This window comes from Fringilla coelebs, assembly GCF_963513975.1.
Source record: "Fringilla coelebs genome assembly, chromosome: 5".
Taxonomy (NCBI): domain Eukaryota; kingdom Metazoa; phylum Chordata; class Aves; order Passeriformes; family Fringillidae; genus Fringilla; species Fringilla coelebs.
The window spans coordinates 45,266,455-45,284,849 of record NC_140033.1 but is presented as its reverse complement, the minus strand read 5'-3'; positions in this window follow the sequence as shown (position 1 = coordinate 45,284,849).

The following is an 18,395-nucleotide window of genomic DNA, read 5'->3' as shown; positions in this document are numbered from 1 at the left end:
TTCTTTTTTAAAGTTTTCCCTGATCAGAGCTTAATGTTCTGTGCAAGTACAGGTTCATCTGCACCTATTGATTCAAAGTGTTATGTAAAAAGAACTTTTTAATAAATATGTTTTTCTGTCATTCTCACTTATTCACTGCAATCACAAGAAAGAGTTAACTTTATCAGCAGCAAAAATTTAAAAATACAGCAAAAAATAATGACAAATCTCAAAGAGATCACTTTTAGAGATATAAACTTCAAATCATGACTATCCACTGATGAATGCAAAGGTATTCTGTATTTTAAGTCCTACTATTTGTGGCCTTGTAGTGTGCTTTAAATAGTGCCTTTCCAAAGGAGCATATTGGAACATATAACAGTGGGCATGATTCTGATTTCTCTTGTGTAAATACTGTGATTGACAGCTATGTGCTGATATTCTCTAACTCAATTTTTTTTTCACTATTTTCACTGCATTAGCCCTTACTTCAAGTCTGCTTTAATTTACCTTCTAATTATTTTTAATGGTATGTGAGCTGGGGAAATGGGAACTCTTGATCTTCCTGTACCCAGGACACAGCATATCCAGATTTTGCAGAAATCCTTGAAATCACACAGGATCTGGAAAAAGAGTTACAATTGATAGCAAATTTGAAATGTCTTACCCAGCAGAGGTAGAGTGCTGTGCTGTGCTCCTCTTGTCTCTCCTTCCAGGGAAAGCAAAAGAAAATCTGGCTGGTCCTTGACTTTCTGGATTAAGAGGAAATGTTAGAATTTTGTTTCAGTTTCGCTGACACTGCAACTAAGAGAAGAAAAAGATTGGAGTAAAGGGACTCAGAGGAATGGGAAAAAAGTGAGAGAAGGTATCTGAAACCTGCACTGTGTCTGTCTAGATCAGCCAGTGCATAGGAAGTTTTCCATCTTTCTATTGATTATCCAATATTCCCTGATAAGATATAAGATCACTATTACTTTTGTACATACATTTTGTACACTGCTTAAATATAAGAGCTGGAAATCAAATCTGTTAAGTAAGGTTACCATGTAAAACATTTACAATTCATCTTGCTAATTACAGGCACAATGAGAAGTGAATGAGCTGCAGTGTGAAATATTTTCCTTCTTTTTCACCCAAGAAATCAATGTCAGGTGCTGTGAAGGATCATAATGGGCTTGGGAAGAGGAACAGACTTCCACTATGGTCCTCCATATCCAGAGAAAGACAAGATATGTGAACAGTCAGCACATTTTATCACTAAGCATCATCTTCAATGCCAAACTTATTTACTGAACTTAACAGTTCTATGTTATCTCTTACAAGCAATGCAAAAGAGTAATATGCTTTGTATAGATTAATCCTCATAATTCTACGCTGCTTATTCACAGAGAACTCTCACTCACTTTGTCTTCTCATTATCTAAACAGGCATGCCTTTCCTTAAGTCATCAACAGAGGTCATCACACAAATGCCCTTGTGGAATATTCATTAATCAAACAACTAATTTGAAATGGATCTTCAAAGCATTATTCATTCCCCATCATTCTTCATACATCAATTTAAATGCTTTATGTGTATAATGATTAGGTTGATGTTTAATTAATTGTGAAAATGTGAATTAAAGCTAAATTACAAGACAAATTATTCCACAGCACACAAAAAACCACTTAATTCTCTACTGTTAGGTTTCAAAATCTCATCAAGTTTCCATAAACACCTTTTTCAGCTTTTTACTGTGTGGTTATAGCAGATCGGTTGGCTACAGTGTTTAAAAAAGGTTATAGTCTCAGGGCCACTAATTTACTTCTGCAAATGGCAGAATAAGCAAAGGTTAATGCAAGTACACATCACCTATTTGTAATTAAGAATAAATAGGATATTCACTATTTGAGAGGCAACTTAAGAAGGCCCAAGACAGAGGAAGATGCAATAGACATATTCTACTTCAGCTTCAGAATTTATTTAACTTCATGAAGACACTAGATCTAGTAATTAGTTTCTCAGACATCACCAAAAATAAACCACCAACTACAGAGTATGAAGTAGGTGATACACTACGTGATATGTCTTAGACATGGCAAAAGTCAGATGGTTTTATGACAGAGTAGCGTCCAAATTGCAGCATGTGAATTACACCCGTGCCATTTACAAACCAATGGCTCCACATTTCAACTGGATAAACCATTATTTATGTTACTTCCTACAGGTTTTCACACATTGTTGCTCTTGCAGAATGGATATCGCTTCTAAATGCCAGGAGGGCATTTAATAAATGGATGGCTGATCTCAGTGCATTGCGGCCCAAAGTACCTTGGTAAGCCTTCTGCTGAAATATATAAAATGACAATACTGATTGCATTGTAACAGTAAAAAGCTGATTTACAAGAAGAATTTCCTCAATTTACAGGTGAAAAATAATTTTAAAAATTATGTAACAAGAATTAGAACAACTTAAAAATTTCTTATTCAGTGTATATGAAGTCCATATATATGAATACTAGTAGAGACTATATATATGTTCAAGGAGGTCTAAGAGAATGATGCATGATTAAAAAATAATTCTGGAAGGTAAGAATGCCATCTGGTTATTATTACAAAAGCAAATATAACATCTTAGCAGGTTTATTACCGTCTGGTTATTTAATGGAGGTCAAAATAGGCAACTCAGATTAAAAATCTGAGGACAAAAAAAGCAACTCAGATTAAAAATCTTTCTTCTGCTCACAAAATAAATATGAAGAAAACTGTACAAATGGCATCATATTGAATTCACCCAAAATCAGAACAGGGAATGCACTTTACAGGACAGTGTGACAGCAATTGGTCCCAGTGTGGTAGACCAGTAAGCACAGACATTTGTTCTGAGCCTTACTTGTTTTGAGTTCACATGTTCTCCAGCAAAAGGACTTAAACCCACATCCTTTGGGCCTACCCTTACGCAGCATCACGCCAAATCAACAATAAGGGTTCAATTAGATATATGCTTACATGTGTGGTATGATAAGGCTGCATTATTAAATAAGTGATGCCTGAAGGAGAAGCAGTAAGATATGAGCCAAGCTGCTCAGAATGAGGCAATTTTTTTGTTTTTCTTTTCAAAAGCCTGCATGAGACAGTATAAGGTGCCTTCCTTATTTGTATGGTTCAACAATGAGAAGTGGGGACCACCTAAATCTCTCACTAACTCAGCATCAGATGCACAGTCAGTAATAGACCAATTCTCTTAGATTTACTTTCTGCAAGCATTCAAGTAAAACCACCAACTTTTAAAAAATACTGCTGTTTTATCAGCAAATCCTTGAGTCTACAGACCTGAGCCACCAAAGAAATTTGAATATTAAAGATGTTGACTTTTGGTTAAAACGAAATTTCAGTTCAAATCAATGTCAAAATACAATGCAAAGGAAAAACCATAGTCAAGCAGCATTTCATTCCGTTTCTTGTTTGGGGAGAGTTCAATTGAGGTTTTCAGATGAACCAAGAATCCTCAATCTGTTCAACTGTCTTGAATAATAAGTACCTTTCCTCCCCCCCGCCTTTTTTTTTCCCTTCCTCCTCCCCCCCATCTGGGAGAACAGCTTTATGGTCTACAAGCCACACATGTTAAGAAGAAGCAGAGTCCAAATCCTGCTTCAGCACATGACATCCCTTAGCAGGTGACAAAGCAACATTAATAAACCTGGTCTCATCCTAGTCAAAGCAGATATCATTCAGAAGACATAAAATGCAGCAAGAGGGATGGAATTGTATATCTACTTTTCAGTGATTTATTTATGAGATTCCTAGGGGACATAGGCATGCAAAGGTCTCAAAGCCATCGTCTGTGGTAAATAGTATGTCATAATATATTTAACAAATGATAATTCAAACCACAGAATACTATAAGGAGAAAGATTTAGAAAATGTTTCTAGATGGGAAGTTACTGAACACTTGGTTTCAACAGTTTTATTATAGCTTAGGGGTACACTGACTGCTGACTGTACAAATAAATAATTCCCCACCTCTGTAGTACAGGAGATTTTTGCTCACAGTAAGGTTGTTCAAATACTAGAAAATTTACAGGTCAAGATGTAGAAGTTTCCATGAAAATGTCCCTGTGGATTGTCAGACACTAATGAAGGAACAGTTTCATATATGGCAGTAAGCTTTCAGAGGTTATTCAGAACCAATAACTATAACAATAAAATATGAGCAACAGAAAATTGATTCAGCATCAGAGAAAACCTCAGGTGGTATATCATCCCAGCTCTCAGAATTAATCACTGAAAAACTAAAGGGAAATACTGTACAGGATCCTGTACTCAATTCTGCAGTGCAAAGTGTCTGTTTGTAACTAAGTGGGCCATAGAACAGTGATGCTATGCTTCTCATTAAAAGGTCATCCCCTCATCTGTACTGCTGCTGGAATCAGCATTTAAAAGAATCAGCCAGACTTTTCAAGCTTCTTATTCCACAGCATTATCCCCCTTTTATATGGCCACAAGTAATTGTTTTCTTCCCTTCATGCCCCTGTATATGGGGTACTATATGGAAAGTGGATTATCCAACCTCATGGGTGCCTCTCTTGTACTGCTGCCTGTTGCATTTCCCAGGAGTTTACCTACATGCCCTTTCACTGCCCCATGCTACAATTTATAGGATATTTCCTTATATTATATATGTTTTCAATGCTGTCTGCTTTTACTAACTGGGTTTCCACTGGGTTTCCATTTTTACAAAATTCTGAATGGTGTTAATAAACTGGGAAAAATTTACAAGAATTTAATTGAGTTCTGACATGCTGCTGCACTAGATAAAGTTTTAGCCTGGAACTTGTCATGCTATGCATGCTATGCCTGTTTTCAGTCCAAATGCTCAGAAAGAAATGATGTATGTCAAGAAACCCTGAGCTCTGGATTTCTGTCAAAGGAAACCTCTGGCAATGTACTTTTGCTTGTTGCAAAAGCACTGTGACAAAGTCCATTATCAGGTTCTCCCTCTTAAATAGTTTGGTTCTGACTTTATTTTCCTTGTTGCTTCTTTCTCTCTTCTGTTATTGCCACCAGCTCTTTCTGTAAAAAAACCCCAAACTAACCAATGAACAAACACAAAAGCCACAGAGTCTCATTAAGCCTGGATACAAAGTTCATCATTTGCAATGATGAGGACTGTGCAGAAATGTCATTCTTTATGTGCAAGCAAGACACTTAAAAATCCCAGCCATATCTCTGCCTGGCTCCCAGGAGATCATCCTATAACTTGTCATACTCACATTAATTAATTCAGGGCTTATTTGTTTTGTCCTAGATTTCCCCCCCCCCCTCTTTTATAAGGGAAGGCTACTGGATGGTAACAATGAAAAGGGTAAAAGTCACATATACAGTATCTTCAGAAAGGTCAAGTCATCAAGAATTTGCTTATATCCTTCTTTGTGTCTGCACTTTTGGTACTGATATGGAAGTCCCAAAGCAAAGCAGGAGAGTCAACTCTCCCGCTCCAGGAGGACCCTGCATCAGCCTCCACTCATCTGCTCTGTGTAACCCGGCTCCACTCAAGGTTCTCACTGAAATTACCTCCAGTGTTCAACATCACAGCCCTTCCACTCTGTGTAACCAAAATACCAGAAGAAAAATTCCATCCCTGAAATCCTTGACTAGTGTGACAGAGTGAAACGACGAGAGACGAAAAATTTTGATTTAACAATATATTACCGAAAACTTCACAATGATTACAGTGAGGTAGGTGTTAAACTTGCCACCAGTTTTTCAGCCATGTTGACTGTCTGCTTTAAGACTCTTCCTTATTCTTTTTATTGATTTAAGAGTATAGTATTTGAGGACATCTATATTCCTGCTACACACAAATGATTGTCAAGTAAAGATAACCATCATCAAAGAAAAGGACTAATTTATTCTCATTTGTCCCTTGAACAATACCTGCTCAATCAGGAGAAAAATCAGGAAGAAGAGAGGATGAAATAAAACTCTTCTAGAAGAAAACTCTTAGACCAACAAGAAAAATAGCCTATTGAGTTAGCTTTTACTGTTCAGTTCCCTTAAAAATGGTCTTGCCCACAGACTTCTATTTTCTCCTGGATCTCCAGAAAGATAATTCCAGCTGATGACTTGTGGAGCTTCCAATTTCCACCTTTTACTCTTTATCAGACAGTCAAGAGAAATGTCCTTTACAGCTTAAAGCTTTAGTTCCTTTACTAGCATTATTACTTGTCTTCAAATATGTTTTCTATCACCCATCCAATATAATTTCCCAGTGTTGATGCAATACAATAGCAAAGACTGTGGTTTACCAGTACACTTCAAATTCCTTGTATTAAAAATATTTGCTACAAAAACAACTCTATCTCAAAAAAAAAAAAAAACAACCCCGTTGTAAAGGTGCCATTAGTCAACAAAGTAATTAATTACAAGGACCTTTATTCTAAAAAACAGTGGAAAGTGCTTCATTTTCTTGTCATTTTTAAAGACAAATTTTAGAAGAAAGAGCCATGTGAATCAGAATCCTCTATTTTATTTTTACTACCATTTGTCCTAAAGTCACTGGATTAAACCTGATTCACTCCATATTTTAATTTTTCTAAAAAAATGTGATGGTGTTATCTAGTAGATTTCAATGCATCATGATAGTGACCTTGGGGCACTTACAATAACTTATCCAAGCTAGCATGAACGTTGCTTTGGTATCCTCCTGAAGCCCAACCCCTGCTGTTTTTCCTTTCACAATACCCTTTACTGATTTTACCTTTGATTTCTGCTACTCTGAAAACAGTGTCAGACATGAATGCTTTCCAGGCTAATCACGCAGCCTCCCAGACCTCTCATTTCGCTTTTGTGAAAAGAAATGTGAGTGCTTCTGGATCTTAAAGACATCTTAGGACAGTCCTGGGCATGCTGACTTTCAGATCATTAAGCACAGTACCAAGCCTGCCGTGTCTCCAGGCTGTGAACTGCGAACCAGAGGTGATGCAGACACCAGCTATAGTGTAGCTGCTCTGTAGAAGGTTACAGAACCTTTGAAAAAAAAGGGTTCCTGGGGTTCTGTGGTAAGTTTTGGGGAATGACAACAGTCTTTGATACAACAGCACCTCCCAGGATGTTCATCTCAGCGGTATTTAAAGCACTTCTAACATTCTTGGATTGGTCATCCTTGCAGCATGGCATCTAATAATAATGCCACCTTCTTTACCAGTCACAGCTGACCTGTGTCTCAGCCTCAGAACTTGGCTCACCCTGGAAACAGCATCCCCAGGAGATCTCACCCACCCCTTGTGCCAGTGCAAGGGACAGGCCTTTCCCCCATATATAGTTAATGTGTTGCTCCAGCAGTGTGAGGCAGCCTGACAGTCATTTCCAGATAAAAGGATAATGCCCTGACACATGCACAGTCTTAAATACTCCAGGGTCAAAACTGGACATGAACACAGATGCACCCACAGAAAAGGCTTGTATCAGCACAAGTTATTTGCTTTTATTTCCCACAGAGTAAGAAACTGTACTGGTAGAAGGTACTGTGGTGTTGATCTAATAGTATCTGTGCTCAGAGTAACACCCTGGGAGAAAAAAGCTTATATCCCTCTCAAACATAGTTACAGCAATTAAAATACTGCAGCCAAGTGGAAGCCTAAAAAGCCATCAGCAATATACATGCACAAAAGCTGATGCTGTTTTGGTTTTGTGGACCTCAGGGCAGCTGGGAGTACACACAGGAGGATGACTGATGCCAACACCCTGGAGCAGTGTCGTGTCTCTCCTGGCCACCTCCCAGCCTAATCACACATGCACATTTCAGCATTATCAGCGCAGCTGCTTCTGCACCACACAGCAAACCAGCCTGGGGGTTAATTGGTTGCAAAATTAACCCAGAAGGTAAAGGGAAAGATAAAGTTGGGGGGTCTTTTGTCTCAACTCACAGACCTGTCACATGCAACCAGTGCTGCTGGACAGGAGGATGTTCCCTTTCAGGGCATTATTCTGTTTGCTTAGCAAAGGTTTTTGCACCATATTGTCACTGCCTTGCCCCCATCACCATTTTAAGGCATTATGCTGATGCATTGCTTGTCTCTCCAGCCAGACATGAATCTTCTTCCATTTCCACACCAAGTGCACCACCCCCATCAAAACAGAGTGTATATTTCAAGTTCTTTAGCACTGTAGAAACAGGTTTTCATCACCACATCTCATTTCACTGCTCTCTATGTGCTTTGGACATGGGAGAGAACTTGTAAAACCCTTTTTACACATACATGCCTTAGTTGACTAGGTAGAGCCTCAGGTACCTGGATGTAGATCAGAAAGCTCTTAAAATACCAGCCAGCAAAACCCATGTATAATTTCAGATGATATCTGTCCTTCTTCTTTTGCAGTCTAACCACAGTTTCTCTTATCAAAATCAGTTCTGCTACAGGAACACAAGACACCAGTAATATCCTTGATTTCTCCTGCTCTCTTCTTATGTGCTGCATAGGTAAAAAAAATGGGTTTTATTATCTTGTCAGGGTGCTTTCCATCATTTTCAGCGCACTTCTCCCTTGAAGCAGGGCTTGGCTGAAAAGCTCTCTCTTTTCAGACTGCAGACATCATCTGCAGATTGCTAACTATGGGAACATGGATATCTAGCATCAGAATTGACCTGGGTGGGATTTAGAAACCATTCAAACAGAGACAAGCTGCAATGAAAAAACCATAAGGCTTCCAGAGCAAGTGATATGGAAATGCAGAAAAACAGGCTGCTCTTAGCTGCACTGGGAGTTCTTTCAGAGCCTCTGTTAAGAACAGCCACTGAATCTGAATCTCAGTCTCGGTCACCATATCCATCAAGCCAATGTTGTATCCTCCTGCTCTGAACAACAGCTCAAATATTTACTAACAATCCAGTCAGAATCCTTTTGGAATTCCTTTATACATCATGCTGTTGTTCTAGTTCTGATATAACTTACTTGATTGGGAATTAAACCAATAAAACTCTGAAATTCAGTGAAATATGAGACAGTACTTCATAAATTCCACTTGAACAGGGCTCCCTACTTGCTGTGAGGAAGCCTCTAAATTCTACAGTTAAATTCTGGAGACAAAGAGTGAAAAAGTGATAGGCTTATCTTTTCTGCCTCCCTTCAGCAGACAGCAAACTCTTGTCTATGTAAGCTGAGTGTTCATGGTTATGTGGCCAGCTTGTACTTAGGACTAAGCCATAGTCTTTTTATCTGCAAGTTAAAATATTTAAGTCTTAAATAAACCAAAGGACAGCAGGCTGCCCAAGTGTATTAGCTGACATTAATGGAAAGATAACATAAGCCTCTCTACCCCTTGGGTACCAGAAATTTCGTAGCCTAAAGTGCAGTTTTCTCATATTTTCTCATTAACTTCAGTGAGAATTGTGGGGTCTTAAAACTTCCTAATTTAGAGACTTGAGTTAGAAGCTTTCTCAAGCTGTAGTGCTGAAAATACCACCTCATACATGAAAAGCACAGGCAAAATGTTAGAATCTCCCTTTCCTACCAGCACAGCCTTGTGCTGAGGTCTTGGGCTTTATCTGGCTCCAGAGCAGCTGCTGGAGGGGTGCTTGGAGCATCCTGCCAAGGCAGGGCCACACAGCCACAATGGTGGTGCTATCAGTAATGAGATAACTTTGGACCATATTACCCTTAAATGAAAAGGGATGCTGCCCCGACTGTTGGCAGCAGAGGACCTGAACAGTCACAATTTTAATTGTGCTCCCTGTGCTGCTATTTAAAGACATAAAGAGACAAATTTCCAATCTGTCTTTGCTGACCCCAAGACCCTTCCTGTTTCAGGTTCATTTTGGTGCTTCTGCCTTAGGTCAGATGAATACAGACGTCTCTACCTCTCTGTGACCTAACTGCTCACACAATTTAATTTGTGGATTTGTACTAGCAGAATAAGAGGTCAGCTCCTGAAAACCCAGCCTTAATGTGTCCTGTTGACAGCTTCTCAGATATTGCCTATCTGCTACCCATAAGACAGTGCCTGTATTCTCTCCTCATAACAGTAACAAACCTCCCTTCATTCTCCAACCTGTCATCTTTTTGCCCTGTGAATTTCCAATAACATCCTGAAAAAAAGAGCAGAGCCTGAATGAAAGAGCTGAGAAAATACTGCAGTCGATGCTCCTGCATAATCCTCTAAACCATGGCATATATTATTACAAATCTATAACGAGAGAAAATCCTTGGAACAAAACAGCACAGGTTTTCCCTGGTCTGTTTGTTTGGGTTTCTCTTTGTCACCCCGTGTATGTTAATATAAAAGACTGTAAGCAGAGGTACACGTCCAATGCATTACTCTCAGCTAATGCATGCCTATGAGGCATTCCAGCTGCTCCTTCAACCTGAGCTGTTTTGTGATGCCTGTGAACCTTGTTTGAGCTGCATGATATATTATCTGGAAGAGCAATTTAATGCAATCTCTCATCTATTTCACTGATTGCAACCATTTAGTGCAATCTTAAAGAAAGATGATTAGAACTCTCTGGTTCTTAATGCTTAATTTATTTACATTCATGTCAGCTAGAGAGCCATTTCATTCATCTCCTAAATGATAGCATAAAATCATTGAAAAATGATGTGCAATAAACATTATTATTATTATAGTGCTGTCCTCACTAGCAGATAACAACTGCTGTCATTCGTAACACTGATTGACCTATATGGCACTGGTCTTTAAATTCTAGCCATAATAAAACACATTACATGCATAACCATTCTCTATTGATGCCTGGCACAATAACAGGTTTTTAGTTAAAATAAAATTCAAGCACGACTGGCATTTCTGTGCAAGTAGGTTGAAACACAGCCACGCTGTGAAAGAAAAAAAAGACGAGACACATAAATGTCATATTAGCTGAAAAGAAAGGGTGAATTTTTGGAACCAGGACTGCATCCTAATTGGCACTTCTGGTGATGTTGCCTGGTGCAGAGGCATTTATATTAGGCTGAGCAAATGCCACATTTGCATTTCCGGTAAGTGATAACATTTTTCACATTTCTCATGCAACTCTCAGTTTAAAAAGCATACCTGAAAAGTTGTCTAAATTAGTCTGCCAGAAGAAATTACTATCTCATTCTCATTGGCAGAATTGTGAGATTTTTGCAATAATAGCCTTGATTCAAGGTAAAGAACCTTGCCAACAACATTCGGGGGTTTAAAATTAGAGCAATATCAAAAGTTGAAGTGCCTGCAAAATATACCTTCTAACAAAGCAGCAAGGGGCCTGTGCCATCAAACACTAAGTGTTTAACTAAATTTCCAGTAAATGAAGATATCTATGAGTGTAAATTTTATTTTTTTAATAATGTAATACAGCTATTTTGTGATTGCAATGCCCTCAATTGCTATTACTTTCATTTGATAAAAATCAATATTTTTCATATTATTACTCCTTTCAAATGTACAGTACCATTAGGAAAACAGGTATCCATTTTCCTTGGTGTTATCAAGGTACTAAATAATTGAAAGTCACTCTTCATTGCAGCTGTGCAGTATGGCTTCTGAGTTTCTAGTAAAATAATTGGAAGTAAAAATAAGTAACTCCTGTATAATGCATGAATATGTGTAATAAATAAATAAATAAATAGAAAATACATAAATAAATTAATTATATTTTTTAAATTATACTCCTTCCTAGACAAAACACTGATTAAAGCTATCGGGTTCCTCTAACAAAGAACCTGGCCTCAAAAAGCATTGCCCTTTCAGGAAAAGACTGTGTGAAATGAGAACTTTCTACTTACATCAACTAAAAAATACTTCTTACTTTTCAAATCTGCAACATTGAAAGAGACAGGCATACAGATGGAGGGAGCAATGGATGGATGGATGGATGGATGGATGGATGGATAGATGGATGGATGGATGGATGGATAGATGGATGGACTGTTTTCTCCACATTACACTACCTTGCTATCTGAATTCTGGCTAAATTCTAGCCTGTCACACATAAGCAAACTCTGGATGGCTGGTGAGGTTGCCCAGGTGCCACTGTAATTATCTAGTAAAACTGGTATTAGCTGGAAAACCTGAGCCTAACTCTGACTATAGGCTGCAGTTCCATGGCTGGAAAGCAAAGGAGCAACCTATTTCATTTGATGGAGGTTGAAAATACCACACACAAAATTAGTCAAGTATAATTAAAAAAAAAAAAACAACAAAACTACCAAAACCGTGACCTACTTTTGTTCTTTATCAGAGAACAAGCTAATACTAGAATAATATGGATACTTAAAAATTCACAAAGAACTAACTTAATGAGCATGTGTAATTATTTTCCGCCATTATTTTTAACTATTCCGATATTTATTTTATCTTTATGCTTGACGATATTACTTCTGTATACTTACACACATACACAGACTTTCATGGCAGAAGGGGGTAGGGGAAGAGTTCTGAGAGAGAGCTTGCAGATTGAGATGGTGGTGACATGAGCCCAGCCATAGGGATCCCTCAGCACCAGTCCCAGCTCTGTGAAGTGATGGTTTTCTGCCATACAGGCTCAGTGACTGCCTAAATGTTCCCCCTCCCATGCAGGAAGGGGAATGATCTTATAAAGCTGTACTCTGCTCTTCAGTAACCAGAATCCCATACTCCTTGTATAATGTGATTTCTGTGACTTAGCTCTTGAGCAATCAGGATCCATAAATAGCTATAGCTTCTTATACAACCATAAATAAAAAAACTTAAAACCACAAACAACCTACTCCAGACAACGGAGTTTCAATCCCCACTTGAAGTTGTACAAATGGTATTGACTCTTCCCTTATAAATTTTGTGGTGTCTCTTACCAAATTTAATTAGTTCCTCTTAAAATTCTGGGTCTGCTGTCTTTCAGGAAGCCCTTCTTGGGACTACTGGGTTAGGAGGTTCAGAGCAAAGGTGGTTCAGGGCTTGGTGCACACACTTGTCTTTGCAAAGCACTGAAGCAAACTTCATCTGGTACCAACGAGGGGCTCTGGCACCTCTCAGTATTCCTGCATCAGCTGAAAAAGAACAAAATGAGAAATGTTTCACTGATGTCCTCTCAGCACACCTAACTTATATAGAGTACCCTGAGTGTCTGAGGGCACCAGCTCTGGGGGTATCTTTGGGTCTTACTTCTCCAGGTTATCTTTGGGTTTTAAGTCTCTCAGGATTCTTTAAAACCCAGCAAAGCTTGCTCAATATATCCAGGCCTTCAATGACCCTCTTGTTGACTAGACCCATACTGTCACTGCTTGAGGACAACTTGTTTTCTATTGAAAGTAAAGGTTCATCTGTTTCAAGTGAGTTTAGAATAACTTTCATTGCCTTGGCGTTAGATTTAGAGTGGGTTCCCCACTTTCCTCCATGTTGCCAGCAGGAAGGAGAGAGAACATTTATGGTGCACACATCATCACCAAGAACAGTTTTCAACAGCTGAATAACAGTCTTAAACTGGAGAAATCAAACTAGGACTATTCAAGATATTTGATGTAAATATCAAGAAGATATTTGATGTAAAAAAAAAATCAATTCCCATGGTTTCCAACGACCATAGCCACCTTCATCCAGCTAGACTAGAACAGTCTAACAGCTCCAGTTGTGTTTGTTTCTACTTCATCATGCTTGCTCAGTGCAAGAATGGATTCAAAAGCACAGGGACCAGCACTATGCAGATCAGCAAGACTCTATTAATGCTTTGTGATCACTACTATCCTGTGTACTAACTACCCTGATTGTTACTATTCTGAACTGGGCTTTCTGATAAAAGCAGGTTTTAGTGCAAGGTTAATAAATTCAAATTATGTATCAGAGGTGAGGGAGCAGTGGAGGGAGCCATTAGTCAACCAAGTCGCTTTGAACTGGCATAGTCCAAGCCAGGGATGTACAACTGTGCCAGCCAAGCCTGGAGTGTCCCTACCTCCAGTCTCGTACAAGTGGCGTTCATTCATTCGTTCATTCATCCATCCCTTTATTTCCTATCCCACCCTTCCTAACTACTTTAGGCTGTGGGCACATGAATATGTTGACTTTTGCAAGCAATCTCGATTTTAACAAGCTCTAAATGACAATACAGCTCTTAAAAGCAGTGCAGGCTTACCTGAAGAGCAGCAAAAACACAGTGGATGACTCGGGGCAAATCATGTCACACTTCCAATCACTTGCACGGTGTAATTTGCTGCAGGTTTATGACTTCAATGTCAGCTCCTTGCTCAGGGGTGCCTAGTCTTACAAAGTCTGAGCTAGTCACACAGCAAGATTTAATGCCAATAACTCTACCTCCCAAATCCTTGTTATGTGTGTGCTGTGGATAGCAAAGGATGGAGCAGGGAAAAGGCAGCAACTACTGCCTCTTAAGCTCCTTTTGAAGCTTCTGGTATTTCATGGCTATCCGAGTGCCAATTAGGACTCTGATTTAAAGTTTCAGCAGTCCCCAAGGACAATAGCAGCCACAGCAGAAAGCAAATACTTGAGCTTTCCTTTTCCTTACACTGATCAAGGGAACGCTGATGCCAATACATTTTCTCATTTCTCTGTGACTATTATTCTCAACCAAAAAATAACCTCTAGAGAGAATCAGGCAGAATGGTGAATTGGGCACGGTGTGTTTCATCCTTAGGAAACAAAATTATTATATTGTGCTAACCAGAACAAGGCTGCAAGAGCCAACCTACATGGATAATTCCTTTTATTCTGTATAATAATACCTCTTACACTGTACACATAAGCAGAGCTTCCCCTCTTCTTACCAAACTGGCCCTTCTTTTCTCCATGCTTTATAAATTTTTGAGAAGAGTAGGCAAATTATGGGCCTGGAAGTCTATATGGTTCTGTTTTGTACAAAGCATTGTGACCTTTTTCTGCTCTCCAATAACCAAAAAGTGTCTTGCTTTTAAAAGTTCAAACTTGTCATGTTGTTAATCCCGGAAGATGACAAGCGCACACCATATATTTGAAAGATAATGGTTGGAAAATAAGAATGATATTAAGATTCAAATTGATTAACCTTTGCAGGGATATTGTATTATACTGGCAGAAGATAGGCTGAATATAAACAATACTCTTTCAGGTATCTAGTTGAAGCTGTCTGATTCATCACAGATCCATTTCTTCCCTCTGGCTCAGGGGTAAAGTTGCCCCCTTATGGGAACTGCTGCCTCCCCCACTGTTTCCTTTACCATGCTTTAAGGCATGACACACCTTCAAACCACTGCTATCCCAGCAATGGTGCAAAGGATGGCAGACTATAGGGCAGTAGAAATCTTTTGACAATATGTCTAAGTGCTTTACAGTTTTCATTCCTGACTGGCATTCTTTGGAGCATCCTGCAGGTATGGTCCCACCTCAGGTGGGGGTGCCACGGCTCAGCCCAGGAACATTCCCAGTGCACCTTTGCTGTGGCATCAGCCAGCACTGGGCACAATGCCAGGTGATGCTACTGGTGACTGCTTCCTTTGGAACACTTGAATTCAGCTTTTTGAGCACTCCTTTCGTCCTTTAGTGCAAAATCATCAAGCTCAGCTTCAAGGCAATTGTGTCAGTCTCATTTCTCTATCAAGCAAGGACCTGTTGAAGCTATTCCCCAGTCAGGCACAGAGTCCAGCTGGAAGTAGCCAAGCCTTTTTTATGCTTGCAGTAAAGCTAAGCCTTTACTAGAGGGCAAAAATGGTCAAAATTGCTCGAGGAGATATTTGAAAAGGTTCTGAGATTTGTGCAATTCATCACAGATAATAATACTACCATATCTCCCGTTCAGTTTGGGCACCAGAATTTGGGGTGTTATGAGTTTTAATTTTTTTTTTCCTTTCAGAAAAATCTCTTATTTTAGAGAGAACTACATCTCCTTTCTTTTAAAATCAGCAACCGGGAGTGCAAAGTGAAGAATGAAAAACCTCAGGTGCCTGAGGAAGACAATGAAGGCAGCTTCTGCTCATTTCCTTTTCTGAGTCCATGTTTAAGAGTGAGCTCACTCTGCAATAAGCAGCATTGTGAAAAAAAGGAGCAAATGGCAACAATGAACACATCTTGGAAAGAGAAGGGGGAATTAGGGAATGGGAGCTGTCCTGGAGAGAAAGTGAAAACTGCACCAACCTTATTGCTCTTTTTATGTCCTGAAAAGGGAAAAATCCAGAATAGATAGGTGGGCAATGATAGGGCTCTTCATTTCATTGGAATACAACCTACTTCTTACGGGCTTCACAAAAAGGCAATCTCCACTTAAATCCAAAAATGTTTTGCATCTAGGCTTGTGCTGCTTACACTGTCCTTGGAAAACAGAAAAATTACACCACTCTTTTCATTGTCTAGAAAGAAGCAGTCAAGGAAATAAAGCCCTGGCTAGCAGGCATGCCTTTAAAAAAAAAAGAGAGAAAGGAAGAAAAAGTGATATGCAGAAGACACGTCGCTAAACTTAAAAGGTATTCAGCTTCTTCTCCAACCTACAGACCAATTGCCTTCTCAGGACATAAATTTTGAGAATAGGAACAACTAGAATCTGAGAGTGCTTTTACAATTACTACTCACTGTTTTGAAGCAATTCCATTACATGTCAAACTCTGATTAAAAAGATTAAACATAAAACTTCTATTTATAAGTAGCATTAAATAATCTCTGGCTATTTTTTAATGTACAGAAAAGGTATATTGGAATTTAGAAGTTGTGTTGTTAAAGGTGCTGTTAGTAGCCAGACAGAAATAATTAAAAAACATTTTTGAAACCATGTATAAGGCACTAAAAGTTCACAGAGTTCAGATCCTGTTTCTATGTAAATAAATAATTTTGCTTTCTTGCCCCCAATTTCTAGAGGTGTAGTTAAATCTGGGAACTCTGTAGACAGAGACTCATCTGGAACAGGTCATCTTTTTTTTCTGTATGTTGCTCACTGCCAATCTCCACCCCATCATCCTGGTTTCAGGCCTCTAATGGGCCCCAACAATTTAACAGAAAGGTTAGAGTACAAAGAGTATTTTATTTCCTCACTGTGCTAAACACCAGGGTGAGAAAGGGCAAGCCTAAGCAACCCCATCCCCAGTCCACAGCATTATCAGATCATAGAATCATAGAATCCTCAATCATAGAATCATAGAACATGTTAAGTTGGAAGGGCCATTAATTCAAACTCCTGATCTTGCACAGAGCACCCCAAGAGTCACACCATGTGCCTGAGAGTACTGAGCAATTTCTTCTTGAACTCTGTCAGGCTTGCTGCTGTGACCTCTTCCCTTGGGAGCCTCTTCCAGCGCTTTGGGTGACAAATTTTTTCCAGATGTCTAACCCAAACCTCCTCTGATTCAGCTTCATGGCATTTCCTCTAGAACTGTTAGAAGAATCAAGGTATGGGTACCTGCCTCTCCTATTCTGCTTTTGGGGTACCAGACAACAAAAATCAGCTACTGAACTACAGCCAGCACTACATACCAGCTGCTAAACACATCATCTTATTTTCTTTGATAGATCTTAGGGTACTTCCCTATTTCAATTCTTCTCAAATTGCAATCATGGTAACTTTCTTCCATGGTATTACTATGCCAGTGTGTTTGCAACTCTTTAATAATTTAGGCACCATCTGACCGACCATCTTCTTTGAAGGTCATGAATGCTTTTTTCATTTTATGAATATACAAACTATTTACCCTTGGGCTACTCTTTATTTTCTTGTATTTTCCTCTTTCTCCTAAATTCCTATTCTATTTTTCACCCCTCCCCACTTCCAATGATCACATGCAACGTCCCCTTATAAGAATTATACCCATATAACTCAGGGCAGTGCCCTCTCTATTACCAACTTAAAGGGGACTAAGGGCCTGTGTATGAAAAGGAAACTGCAAAATGCTGCACCTAAACATCCTGTGACCTGGTGGTCTCTTTCCCCTAAAGGGAGAATAAGAAAAAAAAAGCATATTTGCACCGCTGTATTCCGATACCTCCAAAGACCTTCCTGTCTTTCATCAGGCAGTGAAAATTAAATACTTGCTGATCTAGAGCAGTGGCGGCAGTTACCACACACTTCACATTAATCAACATCACCAAGAACTGAAACTTTGTTATTGCAGTTATTTCTCTTGCTATTTCTCTTCCTCCTTCCTATTCTTTCTCTTGCTTTCAACATCAAACTTCTTTTCCCTTCCTGTACCAAGACTGCAAAATCCCATCCAAACCCCGAGCTGAAACATTACCCGTCCGTATCAAGGCCACTGTTTCCAAGTGTGCTGCTGAAAAACCCAGGCATTTAGCAACCAAAGGATCTTTCTGCAGTGTGTGCTGTTTAATAAACAGCCCCAAAGAGTAGAAAAGTGAGATCCATAATATACTCCTGACACCTCAGCTTGTAACATTCAGTGAGGGAGCCGGTGGAATTCAGGTCTATTTCCTCCACATGACTGCAAATTTGTCACTGAACACCCATCCAAGAATGGCTGTGAACTGGAGGACAGCAGTAGCTCTGCTAGAGA